This window comes from Amphiura filiformis, chromosome 2 (assembly GCF_039555335.1).
Source record: "Amphiura filiformis chromosome 2, Afil_fr2py, whole genome shotgun sequence".
In the NCBI taxonomy this organism is placed as follows: Eukaryota; Metazoa; Echinodermata; class Ophiuroidea; order Amphilepidida; family Amphiuridae; genus Amphiura; species Amphiura filiformis.
The window spans coordinates 29,934,065-29,958,385 of NC_092629.1; the positions used below are offsets into that span (position 1 = coordinate 29,934,065).

General features: G+C 39.5%; 1 protein-coding gene across 2 annotated transcripts in view; it reads left to right on the forward strand.

The window, feature by feature from the left end:
* The first annotated feature begins 10,939 nt into the window (after positions 1-10,939).
* Positions 10,940-24,321, forward strand: part of LOC140146071 (leucine-rich PPR motif-containing protein, mitochondrial-like) — a 73,436-nt gene continuing 60,054 nt past the window's right edge. For both annotated transcript variants that reach the window (XM_072167819.1, XM_072167818.1), the window contains exon 1: positions 10,940-11,089. The gene's annotated coding sequence lies outside the window, so the exon portion shown is untranslated. The remainder of the gene's footprint in view (positions 11,090-24,321) is intronic.

Genomic DNA, 24,321 nt, shown 5'->3' on the forward strand with positions numbered 1-24,321 from the left:
AGGCTTAGGAAAACGGTACGGAAACGCTTAAATATGCAAATTTTCTTGCTCGCTGCGCTCGCAACATACATCTAGACCATTTAAAGTTTGGAATTTGTGATCCCAAAAATTTGGCATGTTCAAGGGGGGGGGGCAAAGAATTTTGGCGGGCCGAGAGGGGGGGGGCAAGCGATTTTTGGCAGGCCGAGAGGGGGGCAAGCGATTTTGGCGCGCCGTTCGGAAATTTTACCTCCCCGGGGGGCTGATAATTATTGCACAGCCCCTTAATAACTTCTTTATTATAAATAAATGACTTATGCATGTAGGCCTATAGTATTGAACAATGTACCCCATTTGACATGCACTGATAGATAAATAAATTGTCTTATTTTATTAATTTAATAACTTCTTTATTATAAATAACACATAACGTAAGTGAAGCTACTTTCTATCTTTTTTATTTGATTCATAAACCTACATTCAACAAAATTATTGAAGAGAAAACACACAAGAGTGAAGATTGCAGTGAGTAATCAGTCCTTTATAAATGTGCTTGCCACCATCTATCATAGTAAACTATACATTGCGAATTAATATCAAATTATTTTAAAATAAAATGTACATGTAAGGTGAGTTTATAATATCGTGATATGGCGAATTAACTGAAACCTGCAGTCAGTGCAGTGTATTTGTGACGTGGTATATCGAAAGCAGACACTTTTGGGCAGAATCGTAAATGGAGAAATAGCCAAAAATCTGCCCGGGGTGATTTTTCACGATTTGGGTTTATGATGTTATGTTATTGTTTAAAATATTGTCTGATCGTTTCAGACCGGAATATTAACTGCATGGCATCTTGTATTTTTGAGACATTTTTCAAGGTAATTCCTACTCTCAACATTGTCAATAATATTTTTAAAGGCAGCTTATAATATTAAAGGCCCATTCAGTGATTTGCTCATCCGGACGATCGTAAAAATCATCAAAATTTTGGTACCTTTGTTATTACATAGATAACATAGCCTGCGAATGGTTCAGCCGAAAGCCGTGTAGGCCTATTTAAGACAAAATAAGACATTTTACACAAATCTGTATATTTTTTAGATACTGACAGTGTCTAAATTAGCTACATGTATTTGAATGGTGGGGCTTCAACTTCACCAGTACTGATGTTTTCTTCGTTTTTTGCCAAAGTTGGCATTTCAAAAATACCAAATGACAATTTGAATGACTTATCCTTCTCTTTTAAGCAATTTATAAACACTTTTAATTTTTTACTCTTGCTCTGGAATCACTGAAAGGGTCTTTAAGAAATGTGGTGTATCATGTCAAAAACAGACATCTTTTGGGCAGCTTATAAATTTTGAGGCTTTACATAAAGAGCTATTTTGCTCCACAACGCAGTTTTCCCCAATAAAAATCGGGCATTCCTAAGCGAAGATATTGAGTTCGTAAGTTATGGTATTGAAAAATTGGAAATTGAGATATCGTGGGTAAAAAGCTGAAAAGACAAAAAAAAAAAAAAAAAAAAAACCCAAACCAGAACAGAACAATAATGAATCAACAATAATGAACAATAATGAATTAAAGAGTTGACAGGAGATTAGGAGTTAATGTTTTCTGCTGTTTCAGTGTACATGTTCTCATCATTGATGGTTTGGTGGACTGTCATGTAACATGGATGTAAGCCGTGATCCTAAAAATGCCTTTCATATTGACCAAAACTAATTACAAGACCTCTTCTACATTGAGGCTGGCTTTCCCTTTTAAAGGGAGTTTTTATTTACTCCATATTTCTCAATTTCAAATTTGCCGCCTTTGGCCCCCCATGCACCAGATCATGTCACATATCATACAAAGTATGTCATCCACATCTTCATCAATAGTAGATAGCATACCAAGTATGTTATCCACACCCTCATCAGCAGCAGATATCATATACCAAATATGTCATCTACACCCTCATCAGTAGTAGATAGCATACCAGGTATGTCATCCACAACCTCAACAGTAGTAGATAGCATACAAAGTATGTCATCCACACCCCCGGTCCACACCCTCATCAGCAGTAGATGACGTACCAAATTATGTCATCTACACCCTCATCGGCAGTAGATAGCATGCAAGGTATGTCATCCACACCCTCATCAGTAGTAGATAGCATACCAAGTATGTCATCCACACCCTCATCAGCAGTAGATAACATACCATGTCATCTACACCTTCATCGGTAGTAGGGTAGCTGCAGGTAATATGGGACAGCAGGTAATATGGGACACCTGTTTTCATTTTAACAAAAAGTAGCTTAGAGAAGGTAAACACTCAGTTAAGTTGATTTGTTAAGTGTTTAGAGACATCAATTGTGCTTCTAGAAATGCAGTTTTGGAGTCTGTGTATCAAACTCTTGGAAATCAATGCCAAAAGAGTGAAATTGCCCAAAAATTATGTCGTTTTTTGGCCTGATATAAAATCAATGACGTCACATTTGTGTACATCCATATCAAAATGATGCACTTGTCGGCTGCTACATGTGTCTCATTTCAAATAATAGCTAGGAATAAATACCAGACTCATCTCAAGTAGAAGTCATTTAAAAATCATCCCAAGTCACATGTTTTACGAATGCAGAGAACATTCCTTAACCATGTGACTTGGGGATGGTTTGAAGTGACCTCCACTTGAGTTGAGTCTGGTATTTATTCCTAGCTATTATTTGAAATGAGACACATGTAGCAGCCGACAAGTGCATCGTTTTGATATGGATGTACACATTTTATGATTGTGTATCCAAAAACTCTGGTACTGAGGGGGCATTTGTCATTTTTTATGATCTTTAGGTGATGGGTTAAGCTTATCAGCAAGTAAAATTCCACTGACAAGTGGCACTTTCCTTTTATAAATGATTATTTTCTCTGATTTTCAACTGAATGGGTGCAGGTAATATGGGACACATAGGAAATTGTGTGCATTGTCAATGCGAAAAGCAAAACTATTTAGAAAATTGAATTTTCTTGTAGAAATTTGCATTTAACATTCAAAATCATGTAACAAAAATGTTTTTAGAACAAAAGAGTGATTTTCTGAACTTTTTGATTTTCACCATAGAGATAACACAGTGTCCCATATTACCTGCACATGCAGGTAATATGGGACACTTGACGATGACGTCATTTTGACGTCATAGCGTCCAAACAAACATAAAAACAAGGTAACATTGCCTGTTTTATTAATCTTAAAGGACAGGTTGTTCATCATAACAATCTCTTGTGGGCATATCTTCTTTAGTTTTTATGCAAATAAGCTAAACGTCCTTAATGGTCCCATATTACCTGCAGGTAGGCCTACCCTAGATATAATACCAGGTATGTCATCCACACCCTCATCAGCAGTAGATAGCATACCAATTGTGTCATACACACCCTCATCGGTAGTAGATAACATACCATGTCATCTACACCTTCATCTGTAGTAGATATCATACCAGGTATGTCATCCACACCCTCATCAGCATAGCATACCAATCATGTCATACACACCCTCATCGGTAGTAGATAGCATACCAGGTATGTCATCCAAACCTTCATCAGTAGTAGATAGCAAAACAAGTATATGTAATCCACACCTTCATCAGTAGTAGATATCACATACCATCAAGTATGTCATCCACACCTTCATCAGCAGTAGATATAGCATACCATGTATGTCATCCACACCCTCATCAGCAGTAGATAACATAACAGGTATGGCCTATGTCATCCACTACTTTAGATATCATGGTAGGTATGTCATCCACACCCTCATCAGTAGTAGATAATCATAGCAGGTACCGTATGTCATCCACACCTTCATCAGTACCGGTAGTAGGCCCTAGATATCATACCAGGTATGTCATCCACACCCTCATCAGTATAATAAATAGCATACGAAGTGAAGTATGTCATTCACACCCTCATCAGCAGTAGGGGAGAGCGGGGAGTGTTTGCCCTATTTTTTTTCTGACCAGCCCAGCGATGTCAATTTTAAGGTTAGGGATGACCTGATTAGCCCATGTGAAAGCCCTATGTCTTAGCTATATACGACCACAATCCCAGAACTATAGGCCTTACAATAGCAACAGGATAGAGCAAACAAAAAAGTTTTGCAAAGTGGCGAACTTCCCCCATATTGGGGCAGGTTCGCCCATATGGTGGGATAAGTTCACCCTAATCACAAATAAATATTTAAACATTGCGTAACTATCATATTCAATGCAGACATTTAGAGTATGCATTCATTCTCTTCTGGGGAATCACTATTATAAATTTGTTGCAGGGGTCGGGTCAGGGTAAAATGTAGGGGTCCAAAGTGAGCTTAAACGTATCATGTTTACAACTTCGGGGGATTATAGATTAGGACATAAATGGTGGTATGAGTAACTTACTGATCGATATCACATAGCTTTAAAAAACATGCTTTTCAGTAGTTTTACCTTGTTTAATGGTATAATTATCAATATTTTGCATAATATACGCTGATGGGACAGGTCCGCCCTCCAGTTTGGGGTATTAAACGTCCGCCTGGGGAAGATATAGGGCAAAAAATACATGAATCGAATAAGGAGTTTATAACTGCATTAAATCTTTAACAAATCCCCAGGGGCTTAGCCAGCCCCCTTTGCCAGGGTGGGCAAGGCTCCTTAAATTTCCCCCAAGCTAATAAATAAATAGAGCGAAGCGAGCATAGCGAGTGGAGCGAGCCATAGGGCCTGCACTTTGGCTCGACATTTGAAAGGGGTGTGAATTCATTTTTGGATACGCCCCTATTATAATTAGGTAATACTCGACTCACACACATTCCCTATATGTATATACATGTACCACATGTAGTCAATCTGTCTGCTTTATCTGTATTGTGCCGTTCTTAAGCAAATACGGTAGTTAAACACGATTTCATCAAACATTATAACAATAGCTCTTTTACAGTGTGCAATCATCCCGGGCAATAATTGGGCAATAATAGAGGATGTGCGTGAAATTATTGATTGGCTCCATACAAAGGAATTGAACCGGTGTCTTTCACCGTAATCATGGCACAATGCAGTGCATTCAATCAAACGTTGTCGTCAACCTATTTGATCGTGTTTGTGCATTTGTTATGTGTGTGAGACGAGCTGTCGCGGTAGATTGCAATAGCTTGTAATCATGCTTTTGTTGAATGAATTTGAGTACTCCGCCATATTTACGGTATGATACGTCATAATCTAGGTGATTATTTGCATTGGATGTCTTGAATACGCTGGCGAGGTTGTGTAATAATCGGATTAATGCTATAACAGTAGAATAGAATACAAGTTTTGAATATATCGCGTTGCAAAGCCCCATTCAGTGATCCCAGCGAAAGTGAAAAAAAAAAATTGTTACTTTTATAAAAAATTTTAATGAACAAAATTGGCACAAAACCCAAGAAAACGGCAGTATTGACGAAGTTGAAGCCCCATTCAAATACATGTAGCTAATTTATATATACTGTCAGTATATAAATTACAGATTCACGTAAATGCATTATTTTTGTCTTAAAGGAGTATTTCGTGATCCTAGCATCCTCTTTTTATGGCATTTTTCAGTAGGTATCCACGAAAAAAGCATATTCCCAAAATTTCATTTGATTCCGATATTGCGTTTGCGAATTATGCATGATTATGTGTATTGCACTGCTCCATAGACAATACGTTGTAATTTCGTTCTGGTGCACCAGAACGAAATTCAAATTTCACGATATCTTTGCTAAACGAATTAATCTGCAAGAAATATTTTGTACATAAACATTATGTAGCCAGAGGTTTCCAGTGATATAAAAATCTCAACTTTTTTGAGAAAAGTGGGGATGAGGCTGTGGATCACGAAATGCCCCTTTAAATAGGCCTACACGGCTTAGGGCTGAACCACTAGCAGAAGACACCAAGTTGATGTTTTATGACCTTTGACATTCTTTTGTGGCGAGTGACATGGTCAGTTCAATTCACGCCGAGTGTCCTTGACAGGTTTAACTCTGCTTCGGTGGTCATGAAAGAATTCAAAAGATAACCTCTGCACCAACAATCCCAAGCAATTGTCTGAAACTGCTCTTCGGATGATGTATCATAAGAACTCAGTCGTCAAACGATGATAGTCATATAATGACCAAAAGATTATTACCGACTATATCATTGAAGACTGAGTTCCGCAGTCTTGTACAAAATCTGAATTTTGATGATTTTTACGATCGTTCGGATGAAAAAAAATCACTGAATGGGCCGTTAGTTCCCTCCTCTCCTTACACTGGCAATATGGATCAAAGAAAGAAAAAAATAAAAAAATAAAGAAAACAAGAAAAAAAAAAGACAAAGAAAAGAAACAATAAAAGAAAAACAAATATGAAAAGTTCGAACAATATTTGGTTTATAAAATTAATGTGACCGTGATGAGGCTCGAACTCACCACCTTCCGATTTAAAGTTCGAAGCGCTAGTGTACCAAATTCTGATGCCTTACCAAGTGAGCTGTGCTCCTGAGATACGAAATAAAAATAAAATAATACACTGTATACCTGCTTGTGTCGATAATTGATTTGCTCAAATTCCATAATGGTAGAGTGCAACAGAACAAAAATGCCCAAAATTTAAAAGCTATGTAATTTATGACCACTATACACTACACATAAAAATACTAATACAAGGGAATTTCAACGTAAGAATCCAAACAATTAAGTACCAACATGCACAGCTTTGTCCTTATATCACATTTGGGTTTTTAACAAAATGTTATCAAACCTCTACTGTGATTGGCAGCTGCACAAGGCATCTCTTTGATAGCTGATCATGGCCATCCATTCAGCAAGTGGCTACTAACTGACCTTGACAGGCTTGAATGAGCACTGTCATCTGCTACAAAACCATCACACTCTAGGACTACACCACATTTCGCCATACTGCATTCTAGAAACGCTTGCTGTTAGAATAAGAAAAATTTTAATGCTAAATTATTGCACATTCTAGGGAAGCGTGGTTACCGTTTTGAAATAACCGAGTGAGAGGGTTTTCAAGATAATATTTTTCCTGTCAAAACTGAAGCATCCTCTGTATAAAAGAAAAATATGAATATTAACTGCACATCATATATAACGATTCGTGATACCCAATTGTGGCACATTTGAGGTCGTTTATGAGGCAGAGAATTTAATTTCAATTTTATATACGCCAAAATATTTTTTTAATTGAGCAAGAATAAGGATAGAAAAAACGTTGAAAATTCTATGTATAAATAACATTAGACCCGGCAAAAGATGACTGTTTCGTTTTTATGGTAATCTAATCTTTTATTTCCTGAAGAAACATTTGGGGTCTAAAATGGATTTTTTATGTAATTGATAAAAACATCGAACGTGTATACAAGAAAAATGGTAGGTTCCTCTATAGTATTTTACTGACCATGGAAATGTACTGACACCGTGCGAGCACATGTCAAAATCGATATAATGTATTGTCCATATAGACGCGCTTTATCATGTTTATTGTCGGATTAACAACAATTGAGCGCTATTAATACACATTAATGTTTTTAGGCAAATAAAATTCCAAAATATGGTACGTTTTCTGCTTTTGCTTGTCACGTGGTAGGCCTATATTGAAGTTGCGATTATATCTTCAAATACGTTTCATAAAAGATTCCATCAAGACAAGTGGCCGAGTGGTCTAAGGCGCTAGGCTCATAGAGCATCTCCAAAGCGGCGTGGTGCGCCGTGAGTTCGAACCCCGCCTCTGCCAAACTTAGTAAAATTAAAATTTAACTTTCATATTGGGGAAATGTGACTGGGAGAATTTATGTATGGCGTGGAGTGGTGTGCTCTAGGACCTGGTCACTCCATAATGCTACAGGGAGCACAGTACTTTGACAATGGAGTGAAAGACTATTATTATTGATTAGGCGCGGATTTTAAAAGTACAGCTCCTATGCGTGTATAGCAAAAAATTGGAATAGAATGTTTGGAATCATGTAACTAAAGTACTAAATGCATTCTGCAAAATGCGCTCTGACCAATTTATATTAGCTTTAATTTGACATATTGTTTGACATATTTGGAATTATGGTAAATCATTAAATAAAATATTTATTAATTAATCAATTATGTCGATTAATTAAAAATTTAATGCAAATATGCATATTTTCTCTGACAGAATTGTAGGATTTGACAAGAGCCATCTTTCTTGTAAGTTTGATTCTTATAACATACCGGTATCGTATTGCGTCCCGTTATAGTTGCAGAAAAAAATACGCGTGCAGGACACACACACACACACACCCCACACACCCAGAGGATCGTACCGTTTTACAATCGTATAACATTCATTGGCGCTAGTAGTAGTAAATTTCAATTTTCTTTGCTTTACCTCACTTGTTCTGCTCAAAATTAAAAGGGGACATATCTGACAGTAAAAGCTTACATTTTATGAAAATTATGTTTAACTATTTGCTTAAACAGCACAAAACAGATAAAGCAGACAAATTTACTATACATAGGCCTATACATGTATGGTATCTGTATGCCATGGACTGTTTAAGAATATAACATTAGATTTATGATATTTACTTCGAGGCCTGTTATTTATCAAAATGTGAAAAATATCAAATTTTAATAATTTGTCATAACATTTGTATTATATCGTGAATTTCAAACAATGAAATTTATTTGATATCAGAAAGACATTCTTCGTATTGAGAATGCAATTCGATATGTCTGATGTGCTCTCATGTCCCACAAAAAATACTATCGAAACGCTCAAAACAGATCCCTTAATTTGGTTAATTTTCTTTTCTCTTGTTAATTTTATTTTTTTCTTTATTTTTCTTTGATTTATATTGCCAGGGTAAGGAGGGGAGGGAACTAAAGGCCCATTCAGTGATTTTTTGATTTTTTCTCATCCCGACGATCGTAAAAATCATCAAAATTCAGATTTTGGATACTAGACTGCGGAACTCAGTCTTCAATGATAGTCAGTAATTTTTATATTTTGGACATTATTATGACTATCATTTGAGGACTGAGTTCTTATGATCCGAGGAGCAGTTTCAGACAATTGCTTGGGATTACTGGGGCAGAGGTTATCTTTTGAATTCTTTCATGACCACTGAAGCATAGTCAAACCTGTCAAGGACACTCGGCGTGAATTGAAAGACCATCTCACTCGCCACAAAAGAATGTCAAAGGTCATAAAACACCACTTTTGTGTCTTCTGCTATCTAAAGGCCTATGGCTGATTTTGTACCTTTCGTCATTGTCATAGATGTGCTTACATAGCTTGCTAGTGCAGTGGTTCAGCCGAAAGCCGCGCCGTGTGTCTAAGACAAAAAATAATGCATTTACGTGAGTCTGTAATTTATATACCGGTACTGACAGTATATAAATTAGCTACATGTATTTGAATGGGGCTTCAACTTCGTCAATACTGTCGTTTTCCTGTTTTGTTTTTTTGCCATTTGTTTTTCATTAAAAAAATTTATAAACGTAATCATTTGTTTGTTTTTTTCACTTTCGCTGGGATCACTGAATGGGACTTTATAGCGCGGATTATTCAAAACTTGTTTTTACCTACTGCTATATAGTATTAATCCGATTAGTACATAACTTTGCCAGCGTATTCAAGACATAGGTTATGTAGGGATAAACTGTACATAGGTATAGAGGCCCTGCATGCTTTTATCGATTGGCTCCAAACAAAGGATTTGAACCGGTGTCCTTCACCGTAATCACGGCGCAGTAGCCTACAGTCCATTCAATCAAATGTTGTCAGTGTGCGAGACGAACGATGTATAAATCTGGAGGTCACATCATCACTTATCATGCTTATTGTAAAAAGTTTGTCCAATGCATATACTGTGTGTATTGTTCCCGGGTATTGTCAATACAGTCAAGCAAACAGGTATTATATTTTGAAAAGGCCGCTATAGTATATTCACAGGGGTGTCTTGAATGGCCAATCATATGGGACATAATCAAATTGCAGTGACTGCTTCCTTTGTTACCACATGTCAGTCATCTTGTGATTATTGGACCATGTAAACCTGCAAAAAACGAGCCAAAGTGCAGGCCCTATGCACTGGCGTGGGGCCCAGCGTGGGGTCCAGCTCATGGGTTTGGGGCATTTTTACACCATGAGGGGAAGCCTCAATGCATACATTTGTAACGTTTTTATGAAAGTTTGCCATGTAAAAATGTAAAGTTTTGATTTTAGAATTATCTGAAAGGGCCCCTGGTGGGGGTCCAGGGGGCAAAGCTCCCAGAAGCTCATTGGTTTGGGCTTTTTTATACCATGAGGAGAAGCCGCCTTGCATACATTTGTAACATTTTTATGTGAAAATTTTGACATGTAGGCCTAAAAATGTAAAGTTTAATTCTAGAATTATCTGAAATGAATTTACAATGTTAGAACAATACAATAAAACAATACTGATATTCTTGAGTTGATTTAACAAGTTGTTACATTCACTATTACTTTCACTTAAATTATTTCCCCCTTCTCCCCTTCGTTCTATTTCCTTCAGAAATTATTGCATGCAGGATCAGTTCATTCAAAGGGCTATTCACTTTAATACCGCTGAAATTTGATCCCCCTATTATTAAAAGCATAATAATCAAAACCCCCCGCCCCCCCCCCCCGCAGATTTTGCACAGCCGCCCCTAAAACAAAAATCTAATTCATGATGAATAATGATTAAAAAAAAGTAAAAACATATAGACAATAACAGGCCTAACACTAATAATAATAACAATGATAATAACACCAGTAGCCTAATAACAATTAATAAAAAAAATAATACTCCTCTTCCCCTCCCTGCCAGTGTCTCCTTTTATACGTTAGCCTAAGTGTAAAACTCCTTTCAATTTCTAGTTCAATTTACCTGTTTCGTAGTCTATGCGTAGGGAGTTATGTGAAGTAGATTACACCTATTAAAAACCATGGCTTCGATACTGCGGTCGCAGAAAATCTTTAGGTTATTACCCAAAATCACGCAAATCAATTCAAGATCGGGGCTCCAACATTTACAGACAAGTTATGGAAGACATAATCTAGCATCGCAATTCACTGGATTATCAAGGTAATCCACTTAATTACGATTAAATTTGTTATTACAACTTTACACATGTTACACATGTGATGAGTCTGCCGAATTCGGCACCTTACGTTTTACCTGCTACATGCATACATCATGTCATCATTAATTAGCTTACGTTCATAAATAACGTTATGTAGCAAGTTGCAGTTCTACTAATACAACAAGTCATACCTACAATTATTTTCTTAATTTGGCGATCCTGACTTTTAGACCACCCTCGCTAGGGCTCAAATATTACTATTTCATCAAGGACAAGGTTTAATATTCTAACAAGCTTAAACTTAAGTAAACTAAAAGTTTCATCTCAGGAGTCAAGCTTTAAACTATTAAGCAACAATATCCAACAAGCTAAAAACAATTTTTTTTACCCGTTTTTTAACAAGCTACACAATGTAAAACCAATTATTGAAAAGAAGCTTTAACATCAATTTTTTCATTGTAAAAACCACCTAAACAATCTTTAAAAATACAGTGACCTACCTATGATATCCAAGAAGGTAAAATATTGTGAAAGAGGGCAGGGCTTTGAGTAATGAGGGAAATTACGGGGTAAAATACATGTACATACATCACATTTTTCGAGAAATTAGCCATCTTGAATAAATGCAGAATTGCGTCATGCAGTAAAACGATATCAAACACGCTTGAAAATGCATGATACGCTAGCGTAAATTACGGTCAAAATGAGCGTACATCAAGCGCTTGTGCTACGCGATAACTTCAGAGCTGGCATCACCGGTTTTGTAACCAGCTCTTTTACGTCAAAAATAGCTATAAAAACGTGAATTTTGGAACAAAATAAAGCTTGTTTGATGGAATAAAAGGTATGTTTGTACCGTTGAATGAAAACATGTTTAACCTTGTTGCGAAAGTTTAATATGATAAATTTGCAATTTGTACCTTATATAGCTCGGGTGGTCAAAAAGTCAGGATCGCCCTTAATTTGACTTTTAACCTTTCTAGTCATGCTAGTTATGACTGCAATGCCCCAATTTCACAATGATTGATTTTGCATTAGCCCTTCACACTTGATTATTAGTTTCCTGTTTACCGCCCGCGTCCGGAATTGAAAATCTCAAAATCATGAAATAATTATTTTATTTTTATTTCTAATTTTCTCCTTTAAAATAACTTTCAACTACTTCTACTTGCCATTTTCTGACTTTAATAATATTATCAACAATAATGATGAATGAACAAAGAGTACAACTCCACCTTCACTTATTTCTAAAATCAAATATTGTTGTGAAATAATTAAATGCCCGCTCTAGTCAAAACGAGTCAATTTTGCTTGTAATAGTTCAAACTAAATAAAGAAAATAAAAGATAATTAATAATTAATAATTAAAAGTCACCTCATTTAGGGAGTCCGGCACTTTTTGCCTTTTTTAAGCGAACCTTATCAAGTTTGGTATCACTGGAAAGAGAATTTAAAGAGAAAACCAACAGTCTTTAAATCAGCTCAGTAGCTTGAAGTATAGTGAAGTTATGGGCTATTTCATTATAAATGACAACATTGAGTCCCAAAAGGGGTCAAAATTCAAACTCATTTATTTCATGCAAATTCATTATCATTTCAAAGTTCAGATGGTGTGTCAATAATTCTCAAAATATTAGAGCGTCAAACCCTCAGGAACCATTAAAAAATTAAATTGAATTTTTGCTGTGTAAAACATAGCTGCCGTCTGGAGGGACATTTTTTAAACAATTTAATACACAACTTTGAAAGAGTATATGTAACCAACATTGGGTTCATACTTATTCATATTTAGTCTGTAATAATTGTTGTATGTGGTCGTGCGTCATGAATTGGGGTATAGGAAAAGGTGGAGGCGTTACATTTTTTATTTTATTTGGGACATTTTGTCCCAGATCTCAAGAATGGAGAGAGGTACTGAACTAGTTTTGGTCTCATTTGGTTGCTTATTTATCTAGCTCAATTTGTGGAAAGAAAGAACTTCACACTTTATTTACTTCTTGAGATATAGCAATTCAAACGATGTGAAGTCAGGGGTGGAGGATCCTACGGTTGAGGATCCTACGGTTGAGGCATGTGTTCAAGTATAGGGAATGTTGATTTTTAGCGCCTCACAAATATATTTTTTACTGTAACTTCATAACCCAGCAAGGTATTGAAATGGATTATGTACCATTGTTTTGGTATTTATGTCTAGTTTGAAATGTGACCAGTTTTACTACAAGCTAAGTTAATTTGTTGCAAGTGTGCTGCATTCTGTGTCATGGGTTCTAGGCTTTTCCTATACGTTACTGTGTTAAGTATTCATTTATGCTCCGAAATGTTCTGAAGGTCATATTTCATGAAGGAATTACCCCACTGCTGTAAAAGTTAACATTTTTTGGATGGAAATTTGATGAGGAATTCAAATATATGCCACTGGTTTTTGTGTGGGGCATGGAGGAAAAAAGTTTTGATTGAAAATGTAATAAAAATCATGAAAATTATGTACGACTTTTGAACACCCTGTATCTCAGGTAGGTAACATAACTCATCATTACAAGTTTGCTTTTTTAGAAAGCCTACAATGTTATTAGCACATCTAAAAAGGTTTTAACAGAACAGGTGTTTATGTTAGTAAATAAGAGAGAAACAAAATAGTATACTTTTTGAACCAAAATTCAACTTTTACACCCTATATACATTTATGGCACCCTGTATATTGACCAATTGTTTGCAGGTGTGTCTTCCTGGTACTCCAAGCTTTACAGTGATATATAATTTTATATGGTTTTGATGAACAGTTTATGAATTAGATCAGTTTAAGTACAAAAACATGTAAATTGTTCAATTTTTTAGTGTGTAACGCATTTGGCCCCCAATTCATGGCGCACGACCATGTTCCTTTACACTTCAGTGTCTTAAATATGCCAGTTTCAATATAAAACAATTAGTAAATTGATACTAATCCAGATAAATGGTGCAAAATTACTACATATTTTTAAGGATAAACTTTATCTTCACATGAAAAATTCATGAAATAGTCATTTTGTCCTGCCCAGTAGCTACACTGATGCATAAGTGAGTATTCTGCGTCAATCTGTTGTACTAGTCATGGAAAACCTAAAATAAAAGACCCTCCTGTGTCATTTGTTCTGGATAGGACACATTTTTAACACATAATAAAGCATACTTTAACCGGGACTTTTACTTTAGAAATAGCTGCATCAATATTATTGCATAAAAGATCCCCAGCATTTAAAATCCACTACAAACAGGGTTAATATTCTGGTTAAATTAGGAATATTGCAATTTTTAACTAACCGAAGTTCAATGCAGAATAATATCATATGTGTTCTCAACAACTGGACAATAATTTGAACACTAAAGTGGTTTGTAAGCACAATTTGCAATAAAATGCAAAAATTTCTTGTAGGTTTGGCTCTTTGAAATTTTTAGTTTTTAGTTTGTTTACCAATTCATGGAAATGACATAATTGTGCTGGAGAGGACATTTGTTAAATTGCAAACAGAATCGTGGATACAGGCTTGCAAAAATGCAACAAATACCAAATCATGTGCCACCTTGGTAGAAGGAAGACCACTCTTCCTCTACAAATTTCACATTCTATGATATAACCCTTCTTATTTCAACAATTAGTAATTAACTTCAGTTCTGGAGAGGACAAATTTTTAACGCAGCGAACTGTGGTATCAAGAACAAGTGGTCTACTGTATGTAAAATAAATGAATTCCTCAATCAGTGCCCTGTCCCATCAATTGGTAATATAACACAGATTATACAGGTAGGGTAAGGGTTTATATTTCCTCTTTAATGTTAACAAAAATGGAGGCATGAATTGGAGAGGACACTCATTTTTTTATTTAACGCAAAATGCCAATTTTGCAAGAATCTACGGAATTTTAACATTTTTGCACCAATTTTCACCATTCAACTTGCATGATGTTCCACACATATCATATACTTATACATAGAACTACCCACCTTCAATGTTGATACAAATACAAATTGCATTAATCTACCGATTATGCGAAACACAAAAACCCTCTCACACAGAGATTTTTCTGACCTGTCCCTAAGACCGACCTATCGGCGCCTTTGAGTTGAGCGCATGCGTCAACGCGATCCCTGTTCAAAATTTTTGTCACCGCCCAAGAAAGACGTGTTGCTTATGAGCTCCGACGGTCGTGCTTGTTGGTGAACGATTTTGTGTACTAAAAACAGCCGTGTATTGCAATCGGAAGGATAGCAGTTATAGCGGAGAGTGTTAAGTATCATGGGGAACTTTTAAACTCATTAAACTATCGGGATGTGTCCTTTAGTCGAATTTTTTTCGATTCCCCGCGATCGCCCAAAACATGGCGGTCGCTAATCTAAGAATACGCCCTTTGTTACCGTGTGATTGCCTAGCTTTTCGGAAGGCATTGCTAGAGCGTCCGCTGTATAGTTTAATCACACAATTTATTCTATATATGATATCCGTAACTTGTTATACTCATATAGCGTTTTCCCTGTTGTTCTTGGCAGTTGTTAGAATTAGACTAGTGACAACATACCAGAGACGTACAGTAGGTGAAAGTTGTGTGATGGTGGATTGCTACTATCAGTGAAGCTATATCGAAGTCGAGTGACGGGTTTTATAGTCATATTTTATAGAGATATATTCTATATAATCTCTATTTTGTGCCGTTTCTCTGTGTAGATTGAATAAAATTTAATCGAAATCTAATTACCATAATAAAGATTATACCATCTTACTAGTACTTTGAAGTGACCTGTATCCTCTATATATTATATAACTGGTCTTGTTTATATATAGTGTTTGATTTCCCGGGGAGGACACCATATTATGTCTTCCCGTCGATGTGCTAAGTGCCCATCACGGTTCCTGGCTGGGACCCTCATTTACTTTGTTATGTTCATCGTGAGTGTTCGCGTTCCGCCAGATGTACCATATGTATAGGGATTTCAGAGGAGCAGTTTGACGCTTTGGCGCGCGGACAGCAGTTGGGAATTAGACCATCCAAGCAGAGACCTTCAAAAGGTGGTAAGTCGGGAAAGTTAGTTGAGAAACGCGCGGGATAGCAAAGGAGGCCCGCTACCGCTTAAGTTAGGCGGCAAGGGGGCTACCGATGCTAGGGCTCCTGCCCTTTTCTCTGGTTCAGGTTCCCCCGGGAATCCTGAATTGGGGTCTAAAGGCTCAGACACGAGTAGGGGTGCGACTGTAGTGCCACAGAAAATGTCAGAGTTGGGACCAGCAGTTAGTACAGGTGCGCAAGTGCCGGAGAACACAGCTGGTCTCGATACAATGAACCCAGTTATTAGTACAGGGGGAAACCCCAGGAAAGTGCAGGGTTCATCGAACTTACTCATGAGTACAGGGTCACCCCGAAAGTAGTTGGTTCCAAAGATCTACCCATTAGTACAGGGGTGAATAACCCCCGGAAAATAGGAGGATCTGATACTGGTTCTCTCGCTAGTAAACAGTATGTTCTGTTGAACACGGGGGCCAGGATCTAGTGTTGCCACGAGTAAGGGAGCGATCCCGAAAGTGACAAGGGACCCACTAGGCTTAGTTCGAAGTACAGGGGGAAACCTCTCGAAAGAAACGGAGCCAGTGGTAGACCCAATTTCTAGTAACGGGGTCCCCCGTGAACGAGACTAGATCAGTAATGAAAGGATCGGTAGATGCGGAAGGTGCTACCTCGAGCCTATCATTGGCACCCCGTTACATGCAACCCGGGATATCCAGGGTAAGCGTGGACATGGGCGAGCCCCCCTGATAAGTTATTATCATCAGGTATTGATCCGACTGCTCAAGTTACTCATGAGCGGTCTCAAGAGGATGTTCATCCTTTTGATAGTCGATCACCTAGGGTCATGCTTGATGGGTCGAATTATTCAATGATGAATAACTCCCCAAGTACACTACATCAAGTGTTCAATCAAGCAGCGCTGACCTCGGATTCTCCCAATACGGTCGATAATCCTCGAGGTTATACTAGTGTTTATCAATCAACTAGTCAGCAGGGACCCAGCGGTCATTCAACTTTCCCGCAAGGTCGAGAGTTGCCAACCGCGGCTAACTTCGCGCCCAATCCCAACTTGTATACTACTGTACCACAGACCGGACAGTGGCAACAAGCATGGGGGTGCCAGGAGTTGGTATACCCGTTAATCAAGGGAATTTCCCCAATGCTGGGCCGTGGATGAATCCGGCCGCCATGTGGGGACGTGTTCCTCCTTGGTTTAACCCGCAGAGGTTCGGACTTGGACAGACTCAAGTTCAGAATACCCGGGGAACTGCGGGTAGGGAACGTAGAGCACCTAGGTCGGTACCAGTGCGACAGCAGCCGAGTAGGCGGTCGACACGATAACGGTAACTAGCGAGCCCACGTTCCCAGTGACACCTAATGCATCGCAAGGTGCAGGCGTGTCCTCCCCTTCAGTTGGCGTTATGTCGGGTCTCCTATCAGGTTACACTGAGGGATCGACCATGACAAACACTTCTGAAACACAGGAGTATGAATCACAGATCGGTGTTGGGTCGGATTCAGATACCAGTGAGGGTGAGGAAGACTCTGGCGAGGAGGGAATGTCACATGAGATGACGTCATTTCCTCCGGCCCATACTGAGGGCGCAAGTGAGTCAACGTCTAGTGGGGTAGATTCTATACCACCCGGTTTTCGAAGGAGACCCCGGACACGTTACGTCGTCTAGCTCGTAACTTAGACTTGACGTATGGTCCTGGGGTAACCGAGGAGACGCCAAGCGTCCTTCTAGTCGGCTTGGGGGTAGGTAGTGGACTACACACATTATCTGGTGTCACTCTTCCTGCGAAATACTTGGCTATTGGCAGGCTCTTGATAAGAAAGGAGATCATCGTGGATCCTTGTCTTATAGAGGGCGACCCTACGGGAAAACGTTCCGTGTGTCTGAGAAGGACTATAACGGAATGTGCCGGTGCCCAGGTATAGAAGGGGCCGTTGCTAAGTTCTTACCTCACCAAGTGAATAAGAACCACCCACAATCGTTCTCCCCATATTGGGAGGAACAATTAAAGTCGGTGGATAATTCTCTCAGAGTATCTACCAGACTTTCAGCCTTTTCTTCTTTGTTGACCTCGAGTGTAGGTCATCAAGTGAAGGAGCTGTGTGGGGAGGATTCCGATCTTTATCGGGATTGTGAGCTAGCGGCAAAGCTTTCCTCTACTATCATGGAGGAATCTATGCTACTGACTCGCAGAGCAGTCCTACTTAAGCGGGAGAACAGCTTGTGCCTCGTTGAATCTCGTTTTCAACAAAGACTTGTCAGAAAAGTTGAAAGAGACTCCGGTGGCACAAGCCTCACTCTTTGGTGATGGGTTTTGTTCAGTGGTTGATACACTGCAACTAAACTCACCCAAGAGAGAGCTCTGCAGGAAAAGACTTAAATCTTTAACCCAGAAAGGCAAGTCTAGGAAGAGGAGGTCAAGAGGTCATGCCAAAGTCAAGGTGACCAGACAAGCCTCTTCCAATGTGACGCCACAAGCTCAAGCACCTGCCAGCGCCGCCTCTTCCGCCCTCGGGGTAAGAAGAGAGCAGGCACAGGAGCGGGCGGCAATCCTCAAGAGCAAAATGCACGCTCATGGGGAAAGTCGTCTCGTACCTGAGGGCACGGCGGCCGCGTGTTCACCTTTACTGGTGAACCCTCCACCAGGGGTTTCCCCACAGGTGGGCGGCCGCTTACAGACATCACGCCGGGCATGGGAAACCATCAGCCCGGGCTCATGGGTGCTTGGGGTAGTGAGCAGGGGTTATCAGTTAGAGTTTACCACAACCCCTCCGTCGCAGAACCTGCAGAGGGAGACAAGATTACCAGCTTCTCTAGTTCAGAGGCAGGTACTGCTCTCCGAAGTTTCAAATCTACTTCAGAAAAATGCCATAGTCCCAGTCTTCCCCCCCTTTCAAGGGGGGTTTTGGTCGAGCTTCTTTCTGGCTCCCAAAAAGACTGGAGACTGGCGTCCCATCCTGAATCTCAAACCATTGAACAAATATATCAAACCACGAAGATTCAGGATGGAGACTCTGGCAACTGTTCTGACATGTCCAATCAAAGATTGTTGGGCAACGTCAATAGATTTGAAAGATGCGTGCCTTCATGTACCCATCCACCCGAGCGACCAGAAATGGCTCAAGTTCAGGGTGAAAGACCAGACATACATGTTTCGATGTCTTCCATTCGGTCTTTCCACAGCCCCACGGGTCTTTACTCGTATAGTAAAGACAGTGGCGGCTTATCTCAGACGAAAGGGCGTCAATCTGTGCGTTTACCTCGACGACTGGCTGATATACAGTCGGTCGCGGGTAGAGGCTCTGCACCATATAAAATGGTTCAAGAGACCGTGACGAGTTTGGGTTTTGTGATAAATGTGAAGAAATCAAACTTCGTCCCGACACAGATCCCCAGTTTCTGGGGGCCCGTCTGCACTTATCGGAGGGCCTGGCCAGGCCCTCTCCGGAGAGAATTATGAACATAATACAATGCGTCAAGATTCTCAGTGCAGAAAGTCACGCTCCAGCCACTGCTTGGCTAAGAGTGTTAGGACTGATGGCCAGTCTAGTAGACCTGGTGCCGAATTGTCGTATGCATATGAGACCAATTCAGCTGCACCTACTGGCGTTTACAGACCCAGTTGCCACTCAGTTTACAGGATGGTTCCAATGTCGGAACTGATCCGCGACAAACTCAAGTGGTGGTCCACGACGGCCAACCTGAACATAGGGGTCAGATTTCCTGCCCCCTCCTCAGCTTACCATCACGACGGACGGCGTCGAAGATGGGCTGGGGTCATATTCAGGATCAGGCGGCTTCGGGCCTGTGGTCCCCAGCGGAAGCCAAGTCTCACATCAACTTGTTAGAACTCTGGGCGGTAGAAAGAACGATCCAGGCGTTAGAAGATCAGTTGATGGGTTGCAAGTTCATAGTGCAGTCGGACAATTCGACGGTGGTAGCATACATCAACAAACAAGGAGGTACAAAATCTCCCCTGTTGTGCATGCACACTCTTCGCTTGTTGAAGAAGTGTCACCATCGAGGAATGTCACTCAAGGCTATCCACATAGCCGGGGTCACAAACATTCTAGCGGTGCGGGCCCGACAGAATGGGCACTGTCTCCTCAGGTGGTCCAAACCATCTTCCGAGTAATGTTTTATCCGACAGTGGATCTGTTTGCATCAGCAAGCAACCACCAACTACCAGTATATTGCTCCAGGATCGAGATCCAAGAGCACTGGCGGTAGACGCACTACACTTGAACTGGAGAGGAATGACGGCCTACGAATATCCTCTAAATACGCTACTACAGAGAGTAATACAGAAAATAGCCAGCGAAGATGGCAACATAATACTCATAGCACCCTTTTGGCCAAGGCATCTATGGTTTCGCCCATGGTGAACCTTCTCATAGGTACACCTCGGTTTCTTCCACAGTTACCAGACCTCCTGAGACAGCAGGATCTGGAGACAGTGGTGCCGACCATTCAGCTGGGTCATCTGAGGTTAACTGCATGGCCGTTATCAGGCAACGCTGCGAGGAGAGCGGCTTTTCACAAAAGCTGCTAACCTCATCGCCCACGTAGAAAAGACTCAACACTGGAATCTATTCTGGACGTCTGGGTCGATACTACAAGTGGTGCGAAAAGACAAATTGCTCTCCTGCCAGAGCAACTCAGTCTCAGATAGCCGACTTCCTCACGGAAGTGTTCGACTCTGGCTTACAGGTAGCCACAGTTAGCAACTATAAATCGGCTATCGCAGCGATCCATAGGGGATTTGAGGACGGATCAACTCTATATAAGAATGACTACATCCGTCTTCTCCTCAATGGCATGTACAATTCTCGTCCCCTAAGCGTAGAATCGTTCCTGCATGGAATCTAAGCAGAGTTTTGGAGCTTCTCAAAGGGGCACCATATGAACCGATGAAATCTGCCACGTTACGGGAGATCGCTCTCAAAGCGGTCTTTTTGGTAGCGCTAGCAACCGGCCGTCGTGAGGTCGAATTGCAAGCTTTATCGTTCAAAACTCTTGTTTTTCACGCAATGGCGTCTCTATGACCTTTAAAGTAGGTTTCATAGCTAAAATGAACGCCAGAGCGTTTCAACACGGGTCCATCTTGCTTCCGAGGATTGGCACTAAGTCATCCGTGCGAGAAGATAGACTATGGTGCCCTGTGCGAGCTATCGAACACTATATTTATAGGACCAGTAATATTAGGGGATCGACTGACCAACTTTTTATAACCCATGCTAAACCTAACAAGGCAGCTTGAAACAGACACTAGCACGATGGTTGGTTTCGCTCATAGTAGATGCTACAGCGTTCGAAGGAACATGTGCCCCTGCGGCACATTCTACTAGAGCAGTTTCAGGCTCGTGGGCATTTCAGAAAGGGGTCACTCTGAACGAGATTTGCGAAACTATATCTTGGAGCACCGCCTCTCGTTTACTGATACATATCTGCGTAATGTCGGAGAGGAAGACTCCAGGGTCAAGTTCGCTAAAGCAGTCTTGACGAGGACTTCGACTAACAGACAATAAGGGTAAGATAACAATTAGCATTAATGTCTTAATCATTGATTGTCTAACCTTATTTGTTTTCAGGAATGACCAGGTCATAAGTGTATTGAATAACTTTACTTGTAGACATTCTTGAAATCCTATTGTCTTTTTAGTCTATGTTTTGCTTTTTTAAGCAATTCTTGTTTTTGCTTTTCAAGCAATTTTCAGGGTTTTTGCTTTTTAAGCAATCTTCTTGGTATCTTGCTTTTTAAGCAAAATGGGATTTTCCTGACCTCGCGTCTAAATAACAGACCGCACCTCTACCACCTATTAGCGGTGCTAGTCAATGTTAATGCAATTTGTATTTGTATCAACATTGAAGGTGGGTAGTTCTATGTATAAGTATGAGTAAAACAAGAGTGTTTTTTCATACTAATAATAGAAGTCTACCCACCTGAATATGCAACACGTCTTTCTTGGGCGGTGACATTTCTCTGGGCGGTGGGGAGTGAACAGGGATCGTTGCACGCATGCGCTCAACTCAAAGGGCGCCGATAGGTCGGTCTTAGGGACAGGTCAGAAAAATCTCTGTGTGAGAGGGTTTTTGTGTTTCGCATAATCGGTAGATTAATGCAATTTGTATTTGTATCAACATATTCAGGTGGGTAGACTTCTATTATTAGTATGAAAAAACACTCTTGTTTTACTCATTTTCATTGCAACAAGCACATTGCCATAGAATGTACCTAATTTTTCAAAGAATTAATTCAGAATACATGGGCAAAATGAAATGGGACTCCAAAATTGGGTTAAAAATGTACCTTTTGGCAATTTTTTTATACAAAAAATAGACAGAATTCTGTAAAAATGCTCATGTAGCTTGTAGTTTGTGGCATACTTAGAATTAAGTTAATAACACTGCATTATCACCCTAATTATATCAACCAGATATGATAAAAGCCATTTTTGTGAATGTGTCATTTATAATGAAATAGCCCTTATGCTCAATTAAAGTTGTGTGCGTACAGGTTTTGTGTCTGTCGCCGCGACCAACTGGAATGTGTGCAATGAAGTCCCTATTATGTCGATTACTGTCTCAAAATTTATTTGAAATTAATAAAATTTGGAAAGGGAGTTAAAAAAGGCAACTAGTATTGTAATATCATATTGACAATTATTGAATAAAAAAGTAACAACATATGATTACATACATGTAGTATGAAGTGCAGTACATATTTTATTTTTTTCTCAAGTCACCCCAAACTTCGGGCCTATGCGGAAAAAAAAGCAAACATTTTTATAACACGTTTAGAACAGAGATTCTTAAAATACTGGAGTTGATTAAAAGTAGTAACATAAATACTGTCAATTCATTGAAGTGGTTTTTTTCTCATATTTCTCTGAAGCCCTCATGCAAAATGTTCTTGTCTTTAGTTTATGAAGCTCATCTGACACTGCACTACTCAACTTCAGAATTGAAAAAAAAAATACAAAGGAAGTGAAAAAAAATTTAAAAATATTACACAGATTCTTTTAAGTATCATAGAAATGATTAAAAGTAGTAACAAAAATAATATCACTTGTATTAAGTGTGCCTTCTTCATTTTTATCCTTGCCCTCAAGACCCGATAATGCGCTACAACTACCACCCGGCGTCAACTTTTTTTTGTTATACATCATACAGTTAGAAAGATTAATCTTTAGTCTCTTCAAATCATAATTTATTTTTCCATTTGAACATAAAAATCATGTTTAAAACATACGACAATTCTTGCGTGTTTTACGTGCTTCCAGATACAAATTCGGAAATCGGGAAACTACTGGACTCCCTACCTCATCCCTTTTTGAAAAACTTCAAGTGCGAAGGGCCTTAATTAATTACCGGCAAAATTTTTCGGAAATCACTCCAAACAGGAAATTTGCCTGAAGATTGGAGGAGTGCCAATGTTACTCCAATCTTCAAAAAAAGGAGATCGCACCAAACCCTCCAACTATAGGCCGGTATCGCTTACCTCTATATGTTGCAAGGTGATGGAACATGTCATCCATTCGAGTGTCATGAACCATCTAGACAAATATGATATATATTGAATGACCACCAACCTGGCTGTCGCCGAAATCGACCATGCGACTCTTAACTGATTTTGACTATTAATGACTTCGCCAAATCCCTTGACAAGGGGCGACAGACAGACGCTATCATAATGGATTTCAGCAAGGCATTTGATGTGGTAGCACATCAAAGGCTTTTGCTGAAACTTGCCCATTATGGTACATGTATACAGGGACCAACTCACACATGGATTACCAACTTCCTGATGCATAGAAAGCAAAAGGTTGTTCTTGGAGGTGATGCTTCGGACTGGGTACGTGTCCAATCAGGCGTTCCGCAGGGCACAGTGCTCGGTCCGTTGCTCTTCTTATTATATATCAATGACCTACCAGACCAGATCACCTCCACGTCCGACTTTTTGCTGACGACTGTGTAATTTACAGATCCGTCAGCAGCGACGCAGATGCAGACCTACTTCAACGTGACCTTGACCGACTTTGTAGCTGGGAGCAGACATGGTGTATGGCGTTTAACACTGACAAGTGTTTTGTTTTAAAGATCACAAACTCCAAACAACACAAATACTCATTAAACGGTACATTCCTTGAAGAAACAAACTCACATACATACCTTGGTGTCGAT